We start from the raw sequence: 15093 nt of genomic DNA on the forward strand, positions 1-15093 counted from the left end.
TAAGGTGTACCTGCCATCTGAGCTGCAGCACCGATACCAGCTAGTAATCCCTATGGGGATGGGTCCGGTGGTCGCTCGCGAGGCGCATGAGAAGGGGGCCCACTTTGGGAGTGAAAAGACACTTCAGTGGCTACAGCGAGTCCTCTATTGTCCTGAATTGGGGGAGATGGTGACAGAAGCGTGTCGGCAGTGTCGGGTCTGTGGGCTCAGTAAGAGCCCTGAGCAGCGGGCGCCCACGCAATCTATTAAGACTTCTGCTCCTTTAGAGCTGCTCATGATTGACTATGTCTTGATAGGATACTCAACGTCTGGGTATTCCTATTGCTTGGTAATGACAGACCACTTCACCAAGTATGCTGTAGCAGTGCCGACAAGAGATCAGACGGCGGAGTCGGCGGCTGAAGCCGTGTGTCGACATTTCATCCAGGTGTTTGGGTGTCCACAAAGAATACGGGGGCATGTTTTCAGGGGGCATTGATGAAGGAGCTGTACCAGCTGTATGGTGTCGCACAGTCGAGATCGACACCTTACCATCCCCAAGGTAACGGAGCTTGTGAACGCTTTAATCGGACTCTGTCGCAGATGTTGAGGACGTTAGAGGGTAAACCACAGGTACGCTGGCCTGAGTATCTCCCCGAATTGATGTGGGCCTACAGTAATAGAGTGCACAGCACTACTGGCTACTCACCACACATGTTGATGTTCGGGAGGCCAGGGCAGGACATTGAGGATTTGAGCATGCCAGATCCCTCCTCCAATCCCCCTCAGACCACATCAGAATGGGTTCGGGAACACCGGCGACGATTGAGGGTGGTGTATCAGGTGGTGGGTGATCGACTCAGTCAGGTGACCCATAGGGACACGTGTCCCATGCAAACCGAGCCTTTCTCCCCGGGGGATAGAGTGTTGGTGAGAATCAAAGGACGGTTCGGAAAGCTGAGTGAATGGTGGGAGGCGACTCCGTACCTGGTAAAAAAAAACGGGTGAGCCCTGAGATTCCAGTCTACGAGGTCGAGCCGGTGGGGACAGGGGGACCAACCCGTAATCTTCATCGTAACATGCTACAATGGTGCTGGTTTAAAGATGCTGTCCCCGTTTCCACGGAACCACAGGCCGTGTCCCGAGGGGTGGGCATCTCTAATGCTGTTGAATTTGATGGTGGGTCTGCCTCCGCGCCTGCTTACTTGCCCCCTGCGATCAATTTGTCCCCGTGTGGAGAGAGTATGAAGAATGTGGTATGTCCTTCAGAGAACGGGGAATCAGGACAGTTACCTGATCCTTATGATGTGGCACAGGGCGCCGCACCTCAGGAGGGAGCAGCCTCATTGGCTCCCGTTGAAGAGATTTCTGCCCCCTCGGGAGCCGAGCCTGTTGGGGTGGGTCCCAGGAGAACTACTCGAGCTACGGCGGGTATACCTCCACAGCGCTATACACAAGATGACTTGAGTGGGGAGGTGTGTCGAGGATGCCAACCGCTAGTGGGGTGGCATGTGAGAGTGTGAACTGTGATAGCAGCAGGACAGCATTAGGACCCTGTGACTTTTGCCGGGCTGAGCTCAGAGCAGGGGCAGAGCTGGAGACCCTGTGCGTTCTGCGAGTGTCTGGTGTGTGAGAGGCGAGACAGGAAGTCTGTGAGAACTGAGCTGCAACAAGACGCTGTCTCTACACGCTTCCCTGTGGAGTTTGTTAACCCCTGTCCCTGCTTAAGAACAAGTGCTGAGCTGGGGAAATCTGTGTGGCTCTGTGGAGTTTTGTGGAAGTCTATGCTGAGTGGACTAGAGACTTTGTGCTGAAGGAGCTAAGTGTCGACAGAGAAGTGAAGAGACTGAGGAATCCATTTCTGTGACGGAGCACATGGTCGGTGGTCTGGAAAAGAGTGAATGACTGCGAGAGGAAAGAAGGGGTCCGGTGTCATTCCCATTGAGAGGATACTGACAAGCCTTGTGAAGAGGTCTTCCCAGACCTTAACGTGAGGCTACAGGACTAAAGTCCCCGGCGTGTGGGCTCGGCCGACAAGACAAGGAACCTTTGCTGACTTTGGGAACGTTGTTTTTGTTTTGGCGCCAAAGTTTTCCGGGACTAGCTGCAGCCACCGTGATTCACAGGCCTGTGATAGACTACATCTGAGGTTAACGGTACCGTAACTTTAAGATACCCGGGTATCCTTGTAATAGGGGTATAAGAGCAATTGGTATAGTTTCATGCATTGTTACTGTTAATAGTGATAGGATTGTACTCAGTGTGCCATCTCAGGGGGTCCCCATAGACCGCCCTCACTAGACTGACACTGTGTTTAGGTAAAATTGTTCCAGATCCCTAGAATAATTCATATAAGCTGGAAACCTTGAGATTGGCACATTGATTTCAGCTTTTGCTGATTGTGTGTATTTAGTAGGGACAGTGTCCCAGGTAGAATCTGAGGCTGATTCATGCAATACTGAATTTTAGTCTTATCCCTGTTTTAGTAAAGAAAGTGTTGTTTATTTCTGTCTCTGTCTCAGTTCGTGACTCACTGGATCTCTCTCGGACCTCCGGTCATTGCAAGCTGATTGTTACAGCTGACACCCGGTGCTATGTGCCGGGAGCGGTCCCTCACCGCTCCCGACACATTAACCCCTGAAATGCTGCAATCGAAGTCGATTGCAGCATTGCGGGGGCAAGGGAGGAGGTAAGCACCGGTACTCACCTCCTCTCCGGCGTCCAGCGATGTCTGACAACATACGGGGCACCAGGAAGCAGGAAGTTACTCTGGTCATGTGCAGTGCATGACCAAAGTAACGTCTCCCTGTGTGCAACGCTGACAGGCTGCATAGCAAAGGGAGCTGCTGCTCTCTATGCTATACAGCCGATCAGGCGGCAAAAAGTGAAAGTCCCATAGTGGGACAATGTGTAAAAGTAAAAAAAAAGTGTAGGAAAGTGAAAAAAAAATAAACTGTAAAAATATAAAAACATTTTTTTTAAATATACAGTACAGACCAAAAGTTTGGACACACCTTCTCATTTAAAGATTTTTCTGTATTTTCATGACTATGAAAATTGTACATTCACACTAAAGACATCAAAACTATGAATTAACAGATGTGGAATTATATACTTAACAAAAAAGTGTGAAACAACTGAAAATATGTCTTATATTCTAGGTTCTTCAAAGTAGCCACCTTTTGCTTTGATGACTGCTTTGCACACTCTTGGCATTCTCTTGATGAGGTAGTCACCGGAAATGGTTTTCACTTCACAGGTGTGCCCTGTCAGGTTTAATAAGTGGGATTTCTTGCCATATAAATGGGGTTGGGACCATCAGTTGTGTTGTGCAGAAGTCAGGTGGATACACAGCTGATAGTCCTACTGAATAGACTGTTAGAATTTGTATTATGGCAAGAAAAAAGCAGCTAAGTAAAGAAAAACGAGTGGCCATCATTACTTTAAGGAATGAAGGTCAGTCAGTGCGAAAAATTGGGCAAACTTTGAAAGTGTCCCCAAGTGCAGTTGCAAAAACCATCAAGCGCTACAAAGAAACTGGCTCACATGAGGACCGCCCCAGGAAAGGAAGACCAAGAGTCACCTCTGCTTCTGAGGATAAGTTTATCCGAGTCACCAGCCTCAGAAATCGCAGTTAACAGCAGCTCAGATTATAGACCAGATCAATGCCACACAGAGTTCTAGCAGCAGACACATCTCTACAACAACTGTTAAGAGGAGACTTTGTGCAACAGGCCTTTGTGATGAACCTGTAGCCGCCATCTTGGTAATGATAAATCATATCCAGGGATGGCCACACTTCAGCAGCCCCCACCCTTGGGACCTTCTGTTAAAACGTCAACTAGATAGTTTCCCCCCATCCAGGCTCCTGTAAGATAAGAAGCCTACTTAACACTTGAATGCTAGGAGCTTCAAAGACTTCGAGAGGAAACACAGCCAGCAGGGGGGGGTGCTTCGTCTATCTGTACCTGACCATTTGTCCCATAGGACTAGTTTCTTTGTCTGTCCCAAGCATGGAGGCATAAGATATAGAAACATGAAAAGTACACGCATGTTGCATGGGATGGGCCAATAAAAAAAATATCACGGCGTCCCGGAGCCATTGCGCACACAAGCCTCCGCGGTAGACGTTTGTACGTGCTCTGGAAGCCAAGATATAGCGCGGAGCCATTCCTGAGGACCGTATGGTATCATAATTGATATCAAAAGGTCGGTTACGGCGGCCCGAATCCATGGGAACCCCTGGGGGTATCATGAGACCATCCCAGAAGAAGTTATTGGGTTCCATAGAATTTGGGCTTCTGATCGAAGTTAGACCTGAGGGTGGAGACTGAGCCAGCTGACCTCACCAGCAGTGGGCGGGACGGGGCAGGTAAGATAGCAGGACAGACAAGAGATAAGTCAGTCTTGACCCAAGAGTGGTGTGCTGAACATCTGAGCACCAGCTGAGGCCACCAAGGGGAGGAGCAGTTTGACCATGCGGTGGTAGGCCTCAGCCTGTAACAAAGAACCGTGCCTGCGATCGCAGAATCCTCTCCCTGCGTCACAAGAAAATCAAGAAACCGGTAACTGATATGCTGTGGTGATTCTGTGTGTTGTATTCCATTGTTGTATAGTTTAGCCTGACCTTATACCTGTGTATATTTAGTTGTATATCGTGTATCTAGTGTATTATTATAATCAATTACCTCAAGTAATTGTGGGCCTGCCTTTTATTCTGCATAACGAACGCACGTCCGTGTGAGCTCGGCTCAAGCCAAAAACGCTACCCAGGGTTGGTTCCTGACCCGATATAGGCCCATTCACGGACTGGGCGTATATCTAAAATAGGGACTGGTGGCAGCATACCAACTGGGGATTGGGGAAGGCTAGTAGTGACGGTCGGAGGTTCAGATATATATATTCCTGGCGCGGCCAAGGAAGATATATATACCGCCCTCACTACAGAGGGCCCCGATACCCAGTAGGTTACAGGACAGTCTCTCTGGCGACCGCTTATCCTAGGTGCAGTTCCTTGACTGACCTGAGGCTAAGAGGGCGCTAGCGAGTTGTGCTGTGTAGTGACGTTGAAGGGATAACACACTACCGTGTTCCCTGCGCTGGTTGCAGCTACCTGGCACTACTTTCTCTAGGTGCAGTACCTTGACTGACCTGAGAGGTAAGGGGGCGCCAGAGAGCTGCACCCACCGGCCGGCTTTCATCACATTGGTGGCAGAGCGGTGGGATTGCAGAATAATAGTGTTGTGGGACCCCTACTCCCAGGCACTAAAGACTGCCAGTGGTAACTTCCACTGCTGGAGTCTTAAGGTCAGCCCAACGTTAGACGGTCAGGCTAAAAGTATAACAAGGTGTGTGCAAACTCAGGGTTGCAGCGGTGTCGGTTACCAAGATGGCAGACGGCACCAGGAGCAAGACCCTGCAGGAGGCTAATGCTACGGTCCGTGTGGCAGGAGGGGAGGACATTGTTACTCATGGCGAGGAGGAGTCCAGCCCGGGCACCTCAGGGAGCCAGTCCCCAGTATACGGTCCCGCAGTGGGCTGCCCACCACCTACCCAGCCCAGCCTGTCCAGATCACAAGCCCTTTTACAAGCGGCTATGGCAAGTCTCCAGTCTCATGGCGATGCCGTCTACAAAACCCTCCTGGCAGCATCAGAGAAGGCAGCGGAGGAGGAGCGTGCAGAGCGGGCTGCGGAGCGGGCTGCGGAGCGTGAAGCTGCAGAGCGCCGGGAGGTTGCGGAGCGTGCAGAGCGAGCTGCGGAGCGCCAGCACCAACTGGACCTAGCCCAGCGGGGGCTTCCGCTAGAGCAACCAACCCATCAGGAGACCAAGTCGTCCAAAGTCCGAGCTGAGGACTTCCCTCTACTGGAGAAGGATGGGGACCTGGACTCCTTTCTGGTGGCATTTGAACGGACCTGTCTTCAGCACCATCTGGCCCGGGATCAGTGGGCCAGATACCTGACCCCCCGTTTGAGGGGTAAGTCCCTGGATGCCTTGGGGGACTTACCTGCCGGGGAGGTACAGAACTACGACTGCATCAAGCGGGCCCTGATCCGGCAGTACAACCTCACTCCCGAGTCGTACCGCCAGAAGTTCCGGAGCCTGCTGCGTGGCCCCAAGGACACCTGGACCGATCATATGCGGGCGCTGTTGAGAGCCGCAGAGCACTGGACCTCGGGTCTAGCGCTTACTACCCGCCAGGAGGTCCAGGAACTGTTCGTCACGGAGCAGTTCTTGTGGAACTGCCCAGAGGACCTCCGACAGTTCCTCCGTGACCGAAAACCAACAGGGGCTTCTGCTACAGCCGCCCTGGCAGACGAGTATGCCAATAACAGGGCGCCTGAGCTGAAGAAGTCTGCCAGCAGCACCTGGAGAGGGGGTAAGCCCAGTCATGCCCCTGTTTCCCCGGCCCCTAGAACACAAGGGGTGTATCCCCCTGTTGCCCTCTCCAGGCAAGGACCAGACGTAAGACGTTGTCATCTATGCAACAAACCAGGACACTTTAGGGCTGAGTGTCCCCAGCGCCAAAAGACCCCATCCCAGTCCCAGAGAGCGCCCAATGTTTTGTGTGTGGGAGGGGGTGGTGGTAGGTCCCTGGACAACATCCAACCCGTCACCATAGGCCGTTCTGCGGTCATGGGACTGCGGGACACGGGCGCTGAACGAACACTGGTACGGCCTGAGGTGGTGTCCCCCCAGGACTTGGTACCAGGAAAGACTCTTTCCGTCTCCGGGGTTGGAGGCGTGGAGCCGGCACTTCCCGTTGCCATGGTGTATTTGGACTGGGGTGCCGGAAGGGGGATGCGGGAGGTGGGAGTAACGCCAAATATTCCCGCAAATGTTTTATTAGGGACCGACTTGGGGCGTCTAGTATCGCAGTATGTACCCTCTGAACCCCCAAGTTCGGCCCCCCAAGAGTGTATTGATTTGTCTGCTGCTAATGCCAACCATGTTGTATGTAGTGTGTGTCCTGCTGAGGAGGAGGGAGTGAAACCTGAGGGTAACACCTGCACAGACACAACACAAACAGGGTTAGTGAAAGCAGGTGGGGAGTGTGGGGATGCCCGCAGAGGTGCTCAGCCGGCGTGCCGTGACCTCTTGTCCTCCGGTGAGGGAGGGGGCGGGCAGGATTCTGTAGAGGGAAGCTCAGGGATGGAGAGGGGGGCAGCTACCGGCAGTGTAGGGCTCCCAGGGGTATCCAGGCTGCTGAGTATAGGCCCACTGCAGGGGGAGGAACAGGCCATGGGGGGTGGGGGTGTCCCAAGAGAGGAGCCGCCAGGTAAGACCCCAGGGCAGGAGTTCCCCACATCCGAGATGTCCAAAGGCCTAGGAAGCCTGCCTGATCGGGCGGCTTGGTCAGAAACAGAGGGGAAGCGGGCACTACCCACGGTCACAGCGGTCATAGCCGCTGTCACCAGGAGTGGGAGCGCCGGAGCCCAAGGAGCCTTGCAGAGGTCCGACGGCTTCCCCACTTCTGACCAAGTGTCTGCCGGGTCAGACAGCGGCCAGGTGACATGCCCGGAGGGGCTGACGGAGGATGTGGCAGTTTCGTCGATTCTGGCCACATCAAGTCAGGAATTTCAGGCTGCGTTGGAAGCAGACGACAGCCTGAAAGCTCTCAAGGAACAGGCGGCACAGCCTCCCATGGAGTCAGACTGCGAGCGTGTGGTCTGGGACCAGGGACGGCTGTACCGGGTAACGGTCCAGCAGGGTTCACCGGAGGCGTGGCCCAGGGACCGACAGTTAGTGGTACCCTATCCGTTCAGGGCGGAATTGTTGCGGATCGCACACGAGATTCCGATGGCCGGACACCTAGGGATCGCTAAAACCAAGGCCAGGATAGCTCAGCATTTCTACTGGCCTGGGATGGGAGCCGCGGTGGGTGCCTACTGCCGTTCGTGTGACACCTGTCAGAGGGTGGGGAAGGCGGGGCCGCGCCCCAAAGCCCCACTGGTAACTCTGCCAATCATCGAAGAGCCTTTCTCGAGGGTCGCTGTGGATCTTATTGGACCTCTGTCCACTCCCAGCCACTCCGGGAAATGCTTCATACTCACGGTAGTGGACTATGCCACCCGGTACCCGGAAGCGGTAGCTTTGTCGTCCATTCGGGCCGACAAGGTGGCTACCGCCTTACTGGAGATCTTCTCCAGAGTGGGTTTCCCCCAAGAAATGCTCACCGACCGAGGGACCCAGTTCATGTCGCGGCTGATGGAGTCCCTCTGTAAGCAAATGCAGGTGCAACATCTGGTGGCCAGCCCGTATCACCCACAGACTAATGGCCTGTGTGAGCGGTTCAATGGCACCTTAAAGCAGATGCTTAAGATGTTGGTCGACTCCCACGGGAGAGACTGGGAGCGTTACCTCCCACACCTCCTATTTGCTTACCGGGAGGTTCCGCAGGCCTCAACGGGGTTCTCCCCCTTTGAGCTCCTGTACGGGCGACGGGTACGGGGCCCCCTGGCTCTGGTGAAGGAAGCATGGGAAGGGGATTTGGCCACCCCCGAGGTGTCGGTCATCGAGTATGTCGTGCGCCACCGGGACAGGATGATGGCCTTGGCAAAGCTGGTGCAGGACAATATGGCCCAGGCCCAGGCCGACCAGAAGCGGTGGTACGACCAGAATGCTTGTGAGAGGACCTACCAGGTGGGTCAAAAGGTGTGGGTACTGGTCCCCGTACCACAGAACAAGCTTCAGGCAGCCTGGGAAGGTCCCTACTTCGTGCACCAGAAACTCAATGCCGTCACCTATCTGGTCACCCTGGATCACGCCCGTGGAAGGAGGAAGGCCTTCCACGTGAACATGATGAAGGCTCATCATGAGCGGGAAGCGACTGCCCACCCAGTGTGCAACCTTCCCGAGGAAGGAGAGGTAGAAACCCTCCTGGATCTGCTCACCCAAGCCAAGGCGGGTGGGTCCATCGAGGATGTGGGGGTTGGCCACCAGCTCACGGAGGACCAACGGTCCCAGCTGGGGACCACCCTGCACCCCTTCCGGGGGCTGTTCAGCAGCCTGCCCGGAAGGACTGAGATGGCTGTCCACGACGTGGACACTGGCGATCACCCGCCGATCCGGCGTTCAGCATATCGGGTCTCTTTCGAGGTGCAGGGAAACATGCGCCGAGAGATAGACGAGATGCTGAAGCTGGGGGTGATCCAGGCATCCAGCAGCGCGTGGGCCTCGCCTGTAGTCCTCGTACCAAAGAAGGACCGAACTACACGGTTCTGCGTGGACTACCGGGGGCTCAACGCTGTAACGGCCACCGATGCGTTCCCCATACCACGCATCGATGACCTGCTCGATCGGATGGCCGGGGCTAAGTACCTGACCATCATGGATCTGAGCCGGGGGTACTGGCAGATTCCTCTGACCCCCGCGGCAAGGGAACGCTCTGCCTTTATCACCCCTTTTGGACTGTACGAGTCCACAGTGATGCCATTCGGCATGAAGAATGCCCCTGCCACTTTTCAGCGGATGGTCAATACGCTGCTTGAGGGACTTGAAGGGTACGCGGCTGCGTACTTGGACGATATTGCAGTCTTCAGTCCCACTTGGGAGGATCACCTAGAGCACCTGCGGCAGGTGCTCGGTCGGATCCACCGGGCAGGCTTGACCATCAAGCCGGAAAAGTGCCAGCTGGGCATGAGTGAGGTCCTCTACCTGGGTCACCGGGTAGGCGGGGGGGTTCTGAAGCCAGAACCGGGGAAAGTGGATGCCATCGCATCCTGGCCCACTCCTAGGACCAAAAAGCAGGTGATGTCCTTCTTGGGGACCGCCGGGTACTATAGGAGGTTCGTCCCACACTATAGCACCCTGGCCAAGCCCCTGACGGACCTCACCAAGAAGAAGCTGCCCGTCGCAGTCGACTGGACAGTCGCCTGCGAGACAGCTTTCGGGGCACTCAAGGCCGCCCTAAGTAGCTCCCCTGTACTGCAAGCTGCCGACTTCGACCGGCCGTTTGTGGTACAGACCGACGCCAGTGACTTTGGCCTCGGTGCTGTGCTAAGTCAGGTCAACACGACAGGCCAGGAACATCCTGTCTTGTACCTGAGCAGGAAGCTACTGCCCCGGGAGGTGGCTTACTCCACGGTGGAAAAAGAATGCCTGGCAATTGTATGGGCCCTGCAGCGTCTGCAGCCCTACTTGTACGGGAGCCATTTCACCGTGGAGACGGACCACAACCCCCTCAGCTGGTTACACACGGTCTCTGGGTCGAATGGCAGGTTGCTACGCTGGAGCCTCGCTCTCCAGCAGTACCACTTCTCCATTCGCCACAGAAGAGGCCGTGACCACGGTAACGCTGACGGGTTATCCCGGCAAGGGGAGGGTGCAGAAGGACGCACGGGGGAACACAGGAATGTGCTACCCCCTCGCGCCCTCGTATAGGGGGAGGTGTGATGAACCTGTAGCCGCCATCTTGGTAATGATAAATCATATCCAGGGATGGCCACACTTCAGCAGCCCCCACCCTTGGGACCTTCTGTTAAAACGTCAACTAGATAGTTTCCCCCCATCCAGGCTCCTGTAAGATAAGAAGCCTACTTAACACTTGAATGCTAGGAGCTTCAAAGACTTCGAGAGGAAACACAGCCAGCAGGGGGGGGTGCTTCGTCTATCTGTACCTGACCATTTGTCCCATAGGACTAGTTTCTTTGTCTGTCCCAAGCATGGAGGCATAAGATATAGAAACATGAAAAGTACACGCATGTTGCATGGGATGGGCCAATAAAAAAAATATCACGGCGTCCCGGAGCCATTGCGCACACAAGCCTCCGCGGTAGACGTTTGTACGTGCTCTGGAAGCCAAGATATAGCGCGGAGCCATTCCTGAGGACCGTATGGTATCATAATTGATATCAAAAGGTCGGTTACGGCGGCCATATATATCTGAACCTCCGACCGTCACTACCAGCCTTCCCCAATCCCCAGTTGGTATGCTGCCACCAGTCCCTATTTTAGATATACGCCCAGTCCGTGAATGGGCCTATATCGGGTCAGGAACCAACCCTGGGTAGCGTTTTTGGCTTGAGCCGAGCTCACACGGACGTGCGTTCGTTATGCAGAATAAAAGGCAGGCCCACAATTACTTGAGGTAATTGATTATAATAATACACTAGATACACGATATACAACTAAATATACACAGGTATAAGGTCAGGCTAAACTATACAACAATGGAATACAACACACAGAATCACCACAGCATATCAGTTACCGGTTTCTTGATTTTCTTGTGACGCAGGGAGAGGATTCTGCGATCGCAGGCACGGTTCTTTGTTACAGGCTGAGGCCTACCACCGCATGGTCAAACTGCTCCTCCCCTTGGTGGCCTCAGCTGGTGCTCAGATGTTCAGCACACCACTCTTGGGTCAAGACTGACTTATCTCTTGTCTGTCCTGCTATCTTACCTGCCCCGTCCCGCCCACTGCTGGTGAGGTCAGCTGGCTCAGTCTCCACCCTCAGGTCTAACTTCGATCAGAAGCCCAAATTCTATGGAACCCAATAACTTCTTCTGGGATGGTCTCATGATACCCCCAGGGGTTCCCATGGATTCGGGCCGCCGTAACCGACCTTTTGATATCAATTATGATACCATACGGTCCTCAGGAATGGCTCCGCGCTATATCTTGGCTTCCAGAGCACGTACAAACGTCTACCGCGGAGGCTTGTGTGCGCAATGGCTCCGGGACGCCGTGATATTTTTTTTATTGGCCCATCCCATGCAACATGCGTGTACTTTTCATGTTTCTATATCTTATGCCTCCATGCTTGGGACAGACAAAGAAACTAGTCCTATGGGACAAATGGTCAGGTACAGATAGACGAAGCACCCCCCCCTGCTGGCTGTGTTTCCTCTCGAAGTCTTTGAAGCTCCTAGCATTCAAGTGTTAAGTAGGCTTCTTATCTTACAGGAGCCTGGATGGGGGGAAACTATCTAGTTGACGTTTTAACAGAAGGTCCCAAGGGTGGGGGCTGCTGAAGTGTGGCCATCCCTGGATATGATTTATCATTACCAAGATGGCGGCTACAGGTTCATCACAGCCTTCATGGTAAAATAGCTTCTAGGAAACCACTGCTAAGGACAGGCAACAAGCAGAAGAGACTTGTTTGGGCTAAAGAACACAAGGAATGGACATTAGACCAGTGGAAATCTGTGCTTTGGTCTGATGAGTCCAAATTTCAGATCTTTGGTTCCAACCACTGTGTCTTTGTGAGACGCAGAAAAGGTGAACGGATGGACTCTACATGCCTGGCTCCCACCGTGAAGCATGGAGGAGGATGTGTGATGGTGTGGGGGTGCTTTGCTGGTGACACTGTTGGGGATTTATTCAAAATTGAAGGCATACTGAACCAGCATGGCTACCACAGCATCTTGCAGCGGCATGCTATTCCATCCAGTTTGCATTTAGTTGGACCATCATTTATTTTTCAACAGGACAATGACCCCAAACACACCTCCAGGCTGTGTAAGGGCTATTTGACCAAGAAGGAGAGTGATGGGGTGCTACGCCAGATGACCTGGCCTCCACAGTCACCAGACCTGAACACAATCGAGATGGTTTGGGGTGAGCTGGACCGCAGAGTGAAGGCAAAAGAGCCAACAAGTGCTTAGCATCTCTGGGAACTCCTTCAAGATTGTTGGAAGACCATTTCCGGTGACTACCTCTTGAAGCTCATCAAGAGAATGCCAAGAGTGTGAAAAGCAGTCATCAAAGCAAAAGGTGGCTACTTTGAAGAACCTAGAATATAAGACATATTTTCAGTTGTTTCACACTTTTTTGTTAAGTATATAATTACACATGTGTTAATTCATAGTTTTGATACCTTCAGTGTGAATGTTCAATTTTCATAGTCATGAAAATACAGAAAAATCTTTAAATGAGAAGACGTGTCCAAACTTTTGGTCTGTACTGTATATATATATATAAAAAATAATCCCCAAAAAATAAAAATATATTGTACCTATAATATTTATTTATTATGGAAAAAAATAAACAAACCAATAAAAGTACACTTATTTGGTATCGCCGCGTCCGAAACGATCTGACCTATAAAACTGTCCCGGTAGGTAAGCCCTTTAGTGAACACAGTAAAAAAAATAAATAAAAAATGAAGCAAAAAACAATGCTTTATCATCATACCGCCAAACAAAAACGCTATCAAAAAGACGAATGTAAATAAAATGGTACCGCTGAAAACGTCATCTTGTCCTGCAATAAACAAGCCACCATACAGCTCCATCATCCTAAAAATAAAAAACTTATAGCTCTCAGAATAAAGCGATACAAAAAAAATATTTTTTCTAGAAAATAGTTTTTATTGTGTAAAAGCGCCAAAATATAAAAAAACAATATAAATGCGGTACCGCTGTAAACGTATTGACCCGAAGAATAAAGCTGCCTTATCAATTTTACTACACGCGGAATGGCATAAAAAAAATAAATAAAAAAAAACAATTTCTGAATTGCTGGTTTTTGTTTATTCTGCCTCCCAAAAATCGGAGTAGAAAGCGATCAAAAAATATCACGTGCCCGAAAATGGTACCATTAAAAACGTCAACTTGTTCTACAAAAAACAAGCCCTTACATGACTGTCGGCCAAAATATGGAAAAATTATAGAGCTCAAAATAGGGCGATGCAAAAAATAGTTTTTGCAAAAAAAAAAGCTTCTTTTAGTGTAATCGCACCAACCCGAAGAAGAAAGTCGTCTAATCACTTATATCTCACGAGGAACGGCGTAAAAAATAAACTCTAGGGTTAGGGTTAGGGTTGGGCTAGGGTTAGGGTTGGGCTAGGGTAGGGGTTGGGCTAGGGTAGGGGTTGGGCTAGGGGTTGTATTAGGGTTGGAGTTAGGGTTGTGCTAGGGTTAGAGTTGTGCTAGGGTTGGGCTAGGGTTAGGGTTGGGGTTGTATTAGGGTTGGGGTTAAGGTTAGGATTTTTTCAAAAGTAAAGAAAAAAAAATGATGACGATATGGCGACCAGTATTGAGCGCAAGTGCTCGCTACTTGAGTTTGCATCAGGTGTTTGGGTATGCACTAAGTATCGCGGGTGTTCGAGTGACATGCTCGAGTCTCTGCCCCATATGCTTCGCGGTCAAAAAAAAACATTGCTGGGATTGCCTGCCATGCACGAGCGATCCCCGCATGTTTTTTTGGGATGTCTAACAACCATGAAACATGCAGGGCAGGAACTCGAACATGTCACTTGAGCACCCGTGATACATGGTGCATACCCGAGTACCCGATGCAAACTCAAGTAGCAAGCACTTGCGCTTAAGACTAATGACAACTTATTCAACATGATGACCTAATGTTATAAAATTCTGTCGTACCTCTGGGTTCAAAATGTACACTATACCCCTTGATAAAATCCTTGAGGGGTCTAGTTTCCAAAATGGAGTAAATTGTGGGGGATTTCCCCTATTTAGGCACATCAGGGGCTCCCAAAATGCGATTATGATTCCAGCCAATCTTGCGTTCAAAAAGTCACACAGTGCTCCTTTCCTTCTGAACCCTGATGTACGCCCAAACAGTGTATTTTCCCCACATATGGGGTATTGGCGTACTCAGGAGAAATTGCACAACAGATTTTAGGTTCCATTTTCTCCTCTTACCCTTGTGAAAATAAAAAATTTTTGGCTAAAAGATCATTTTTGTGGAAAAAGTTTAATTTTTTTATTTTCACGGCTCCATGTTATAAACTTCTGTGAAGCACCTGGGGGTTAAGGGTGCTCACCAAACAGCTAGATAAGTTCCCTGTGGGGTCTAGTTTCCAAAATGGTGTCACTTGTGGGAAGTTTCCACTGTTTAGGCACTTCAGAGGCTGTCCAAACGCAACATGGCGTCCGCTAATTATGCAAGCAAATTTTACATTCAGAAAGTCAAATGGCACTCTTTCCCTTCCGAACCATGCCGTGCGCCCAAGCAGTGGTTTTCCCCCACATATGGGGTATCGACTTACTCAGGACAAATTGCACAACAAGTTGTATGGTGCAATTTCTCGTTACCCTTATGAAAATGCAAAACTGGGGGCTGAAAAACATTTTTGTGGGAAATATGTGAAAATTTTATTTTTATGGCTCCATGTTATAAACTTCTGTGAAGCACATGGGGGTTCAA

This window comes from Phyllobates terribilis, unplaced genomic scaffold, assembly GCF_046119375.1.
Source record: "Phyllobates terribilis strain yellow unplaced genomic scaffold, ASM4611937v1 Scaffold_1__5_contigs__length_1240528914, whole genome shotgun sequence".
Classification (NCBI taxonomy): Eukaryota; Metazoa; Chordata; class Amphibia; order Anura; family Dendrobatidae; genus Phyllobates; species Phyllobates terribilis.